Genomic DNA, 6564 nt, shown 5'->3' with positions numbered 1-6564 from the left:
CACCCGTAGTGCAGGACAAACATCCCCATCATGCTGCGATTATTAACTCATAAAGCTGGAGCACCGACCTGCCCTATACAGCAGTATAAACACCAGTGGGCGGACAGAACACTTCTCATGGCAAACAGTCGTGTACAGTATAAAGGCTTTGTGGAAACCTGGGCTAAAGTCAGTCTGTATTGAACGGACACCTAGTGTGGTACTCTCCAAGCAGAGGTTTGGTTTTTAGTTTGTTTTTGACGTGTTTTCAAAGCGTTTAACTTGATCAGGTTTTCTCTGTTGTACTGGTATCTTTTATCTTTAGAACACTTCTCCTGGCAAACATTCGCGTATAAAGGCTTTGTAGAAACCTGGGCTAAAGTCAGTCGTATTAAACCGACACGTAGTGTGGTACTCTCCAAGCAGAGGTTTGGTTTTCAGCTTGTTTCTGACGAGTTTTCCAGCGTTTTGATCAGGTTTTCTCTGTTGTGCTGGTATCTTTTATGTTTAGAACACTTCTCCTGGCAAACATTCGCTTATAAAGGCTAAATTGTAGAAACCTGGGATGAAGTCAGACTATTGTACGGACGTCTAACAGTGTACTCTTCAAGCAAAGGTTTGGTCGTTGGTTTATATTTGACGTGTTTCTAACGCTTTACCTGGCTTTGTTTTTGCGTATAAAGCCTTAGTATAAACCTGGGCTAAAGTCAGACTATTGTACAGCTGTCTATAGAAGTGTACTCTCCAAGCAGAGGATTGGTCTTTGGCTTATTTTTGATTTGTGTTTCTTATCATTTTATCGGGCTTTGTTTTTTGTAGTCTTTTTTTTTCACCAGTCAAATCGTGGCGCTTTGAATACTGCCTACTCTCCAAGCAGAGGTTTGGTGTTCAGCTTGTTTTTGACGAGTTTTCAGGCATTTTTATCGGGTTTTCTTTGCTGTACTGGTATCTTTTTTTTCAACAGCCAAACGGCAGTGCATTGAATACTACTCTGCCAAACTTTTATTCTGTTTTGTCAATTTCAACCTGCCTTATACTATAGCAACCAAAAGATCTGCTTGGAGATTAGTGTAGTCAAACACTGATATAAAGTCTTTATAATGTCTTTCTAGAAGCCCGGCCAAGAGTCAGCGTGCCAGCATCGTCAGAATATTCTAGAGCGTCAAATTCAGAGTTCAGCGAAACTTCTGCAAGGATCTGACATCAGCATGAGCTGGTTTCCAGTCACTGTGCTGATGATAGCTGTGGTGTGCTGTAAGGTATGTAACTGTTACAGTTATCATACCCAGAACCTTGCATGTCTACGTTCTATACACATTTAATTGGGTTAGGCTTTTGGGAACGGTTCTGGATAGTCTCTACATAATTGTACACAGATTCGAACAGTCAGCTTCTATCTAATTCTATGTCTGAATGGGTTAGGGTTAGGATCAGGCACGGTTCTGGATAGTCTCTATTGTATCCAGAACCATGCCTATCTAGTTCTATACACAACTGCATAAGGCTTTTAGGAACGGTTATGGAAGGTCCTATTGTATCCAGATTCGAACTGTGCAACAGTCTCGTTCAATGCCAGAATGTGTTAGGGTAGCCAGAATGGGTTAGGGTTAGGATCAGGCAAGATTCTGGATAGTCTCTATTGTATCCAGAACTGTGCCTATCTACATAGTTCTATGCCTGAATGTGTTAGGGTTAGGATCAGGCAGGGTTCTGGAAAGTCTATGCATATCCAAGAACGTAGAGTTGCCCAAGGCACAGTTCTGGATACGCAATATCGAGGGCCATGTCTTAGCATGTATAATCTTGCTAAAACCATCCCTTTCCTTAGTGCTGAAGAACCTTTCCCCACTTTGTACTATCCTAGCGACCATCCCTTTCCTTGGTGCTGAAGGACCTTCCCCCACCCTGTATTATCCTGTACCATCCCTTTCCTTAGTGCTGAAGGACCTGCCCCCTTCTACTATCCTGTACCATCCCTTTCCTTAGTGCTGAAGGCCCTTCCCCCACTTTGTACTATCCTGTACCATCCCTTTCCTTAGTGCTGAAGGACCTTCCCCCACTCTGTACTATTCTGTACCATCCCTTTCCTTAGTGCTGAAGGACCTTCCCCCACTTTGTACTATTATGTACCATCCCTTTCCTTAGTGCTGAAGGACCTTCCCCCACTTTGTACTATCCTGTACCATCCCTTTCCTTAGTGCTGAAGGACCATCCCCCACTTTGTACTATTATGTACCATCCCTTTCTTTAGATACGGCAAATTTGACCGGACCTTTCCATCCATCCATCCTACCCTCAGACCAAAGGAAACTGCACTAATAAACACATAAACCAGGAAATCCTAAGTGTACTGCACCAAATGGCTCTTATATTTTGGTGGTATCCTTTGTCGTGTCCAGTTTAATGTACCACAATAACAATTTACTCTGTGTACACTGTTAGTAGCCTTATGTTTGCCCAATAATATTTAGTTATTCAGTATATGGTTAAGTTTACTGGGTGCAATTTCTGAAGCTACAGATTGTTTTTATAACCTGCGCATATCCTGTACCCTTCTCTGTTTCATTTTTTTTATTTTCTTCTGAGTCATTTTATGTTGTATTCTTGAATGTTTGTGCAAGCTAATTGTGTTGGTAACTGGTACTGTTGCAGCCTAGAAACACCTGTTCTTGTATACAGGCTTTCCAAGGACTATCGTAGAGTGGAACTCGTTGCCACCAAGCACAGTTGGGACATCATCACTAGAAAGCTTTAATACAACTTACTGCAATTGAATGTACAAAGATTGGGTGTAACGGGTCATTTTGTTGTAATATAGCTAGCGTGCCTGCAAAGCTGGTGTGTTACTCCAAAGGGCAGTTATACCGGCTATACAGATACCGATACGTGGAGACTATCCAGAACTGTACCTGATCCTAACACTAACCCTTTCAGGCATAGAACTAGACAGTCTAAAGTATGCTTCTAGAGAATAACACAATTTCTGCACAAGAAAGATGAAAGTTGGAAAAATTGATTTTTTTTAATTTTCTTCCTTCTCTATTAAAGGGTGCTCCCGCTCCTGTCTTTGAAGCCGAGAGTCTCGCAAGAACTAGCGAGATTGTCTTGGACGAGCCCATTCCACCTGAGGGGTGGTCAGATGAAATAGATGAGCTGCCTGTGGACCTGGCACCCCTGCAAAACAATGGTAAGGTCCAAGAAGCGAATACTGCTGTAAGCTAGAATAGCAATTTAAAAGGAAAAAATTATACTTTTATAGCCTCTAAAAATTTTGATTGTTGTTTCCTTCCATCACTTTTATTATGTGAAAAAATAATAATTCTCCATCTAGAATATCTTTATAATGATTAATCGCTAATAATGCATCTTTACCAACATTTTCAGAGAGGTATAAGAACCCCCTGGACCCAATCCATAACAAAAAGAGGCAGGACAACCCCCTCGACCCAATCCGGAACGGAAAAAGGCAAAAGAATCCGCTTGATCCAATCTTGAACGGAAAAAGGCAACAAAACCCACTCGATCCAATCCGAAACGGAAAAAGGCAGGACAATCCACTTGATCCGATCCGGAATGGGAAAAGGCAGCAAAACCCACTGGACCCAATCCGAAATGGAAAAAGGCAGGACATTAACCCACTGGACCCAATCAGAAACGGAAAAAGGCAGCAAAACCCACTCGACCCAATCCGAAATGGAAAAAGGCAGCAAAACCCACTTGATCCAATCAGGAACGGAAAAAGGCAGCAAAACCCACTGGACCCAATCCGAAACGGAAAAAGAGAAAAGAATCCGCTTGATCCAATCCGTAACAAAAAGAGGCAGGACAACCCACTTGATCCAATCCGAAACGGAAAAAAGTAGAAAGAAATTTCACTCAGCACAGTTTCGAAATACGAAATGCAGCAAAAGTCTAAGCTAGTATATAGCTTGAAGCAGCAGAATGAACCCAAGATATACTTGATAAGATGTTCTAATAGAAATATATGATGCATGTTAGCAGTTGCGGTTATGATTTTCCAATGCTCTGGAAAAACCTGTTCCTGCTGCCTTATTCCCTGTGCCGGATTTCTGTTCATTCAATGAAATAAAGTGCAAAGAGCAATAGAAATGCCTGGTGTCTTAACTTGTTAACTTTTCATAATATTGGTAAATGCTAGAAATAAGTATCTTAGGGAGAGAAGGAACTCTAGAAAACAGGAAAAGGCAGTCTGTTTTTCTCTATCCCTCTTCTTGTCCTGTTCCAAACAACTAAGGTCGGGACCAGATGGCTGACACTATTTGGTGTTGTGTTACAATATGTAGCAAGTAGCAGGACAGGGTTGGAGGGGCTGGTCACAATATACATCTTCTTCTTCTTGAGTCACCATGTTGACTACATTACCTGCGAATCCTTCTACCACACAGCTGCTGCTACTACAACCATTTACATGAATGTGTTTGATTAAAGAACAAACAGACCAGTAGTTTGTTGGGATAGACCATATAAAGGTAAACATTATGCATTTGTGACCTTTCTAATTTAAGATATAGCGTGTGAACGCCGACAGGTGTCCCTCATGTTAAAGCCAATCCCATTGCAGAATATAATACTAACCAGACAGGCGACCAGCCTTCCTGCCACCATGATGTTGTTCGAGATTCTCCTCATCGTTGCAGCCAGCAGCACCGTCTGTGGAGCCGCGCCAGATGGAAACTTTCGGGACCAGCCTCGGAGTGTCCTGGAGATGTGTGTCATGCAGAAGGGATGCAAGGAAATCGGTTAGTATTAGATACTCAGAACCCAAAAGGGTAGCTAGGGTGTCAGCATATGTCACAGGCTTTCTTATTCTCTCTACATTTTGGTTTGCTAAGACCAGTAGAGAAAAAAAGAACTTAAAAGAAACAACAAAAACGATATGGAAGAAGAGTGCCTAGGCCATGCATAATGTATGAAATGACTAATAAACGGGTGGACGTATACCAACTACTAAGTACCTATTAAATACCACCTCGGAAAAGTGCAGGAAATAGCCATGCCTTCAAATACCAGAGTAATCAACAAAGGATTGGGGTGCTGAGAATACCGAAATTTTCTTCTTTTAATCTAAACTGTAACTAGTGAAGCAGACACTAGTAAATGCCTACTAATTCAGACTTAGTGTCTGCAAGAAGGTGTAAGTTTCAAAGAAGCTGGTTGTCCAACAGGACGTCTAATAAGTTCCCTCCCTTTCCAGCCCTGACCACCCCCATGGGCAGCCCGAATGAACCCTCCCCGCTGAAGGACCTGTGCAGGATTGTGGGAGTTCAGCTCAAGGCGCTCGGTACCGGGGTCTGTGGTACGTGTCATCATTTTGCCCAGGTCTTTGGAGCAGAATGAAACTAAAAGTCATATCAATGAAAAGAGCTAAGAATTAAAGTTAAGGAACATAATATTTTGTGGTTTATTTCAGTTGATATAACCATTCTTGGGGCTCTCGCCTTTCCCTTTGCCTCAGTAATTGTTACGTGCCTTACGTTTGTTTGTACACTATAATTGTCTTACTGGTGCCTTGTTGCTCTATATAGTAGAGGGGATTCATTCCTCAAGCTAACCGACATCTCGCACACGCAGTCGTCCCTCAGTAAGACATCTGGAGCCGCATAGTTCCCGTTTACAACTTTTATTCAGCCAGTCACACAACTGGTTTTGACTGTGTGGCTTAGCTTGAGGAATGAATCTCCTCTAATATACGGTGCCCTGTTGTTGCTCTATCTCACAGATCCATTGCTGCGTGTGGATACAGAGGAACAGGATGATGCAGAATTTGAAGAGGACCAAGTGAACGAACTGCTGCCCAAGCCGAACCTGGCTTCCCTGGCTCTCAGCAGGCGCACTAATTACTTTTCCGACTGTTCTGAGATCCACACAGCTATGGCTATGTTCCATGTTGTATCTAGCGGCATTTATACCATAAAGCCAACAGGTTTAGCCAGCCCCATATCCGTATACTGTGATCAGACCACAGATGGGGGAGGGTGGACGGTCATACAGAGGAGGTTTGACGGGTCCCTGCATTTCAACCGACCCTATGACGACTATAGGTACGGGTTTGGGTCAGCCGAGGGGGAGTACTGGCTGGGCTTGGATAACATATACCGCTTGACTAACCAAAATGCGTACGAGCTGTATATAGAGCTGGAAGATTGGTCAGAAGTAGTAAAGTACGCCAGGTATGCGACCTTCTCGCTACAGGATGATTCCAAGTTCCGGCTGAACGTGGGGGGGTACAGCGGAACAGCTGGAGATGCTTTTGTCTTGCCCGAGTCTGACCCAAATTCTGACGTACCGGGTACCCACTTAAACGGCCAGGGCTTCAGCGCTAGAGATGTGGACAATGATGAATACAGCGGTGGTTCATGCGCTGGCGGCCGCAGGGTGGGAGGGGCGGGTGGATGGTGGTACAAGGCTTGCTCATGGTCCTCCCTTAACGGTCCGTACTTCCGTCCCTCGGACCATACCGATCACAGCGGCTTGGGTATCTATTGGCACACCTTTGGCGCGCCGTATGCCGGCTATCTGAGGACATCCAAAATGATGGTTCGTCCTGTTGACTTCCAACCTTAA

General features: G+C 43.6%; 1 pseudogene; it reads left to right on the top strand.

Annotated features, from left to right (window-relative positions):
• Window positions 1-5835: 5835 nt before the first annotated feature.
• Window positions 5836-6564, top strand: LOC109467513 (annotated as a pseudogene).

Source organism: Branchiostoma belcheri, unplaced genomic scaffold (genome assembly GCF_001625305.1).
Source record: "Branchiostoma belcheri isolate BF01 breed outbred unplaced genomic scaffold, Haploidv18h27 scaffold180, whole genome shotgun sequence".
Lineage (NCBI taxonomy): Eukaryota > Metazoa > Chordata > Leptocardii > Amphioxiformes > Branchiostomatidae > Branchiostoma > Branchiostoma belcheri.
Note: the sequence above shows the minus strand (reverse complement) of the source record. Positions and strands in the feature narration are given on the sequence as shown.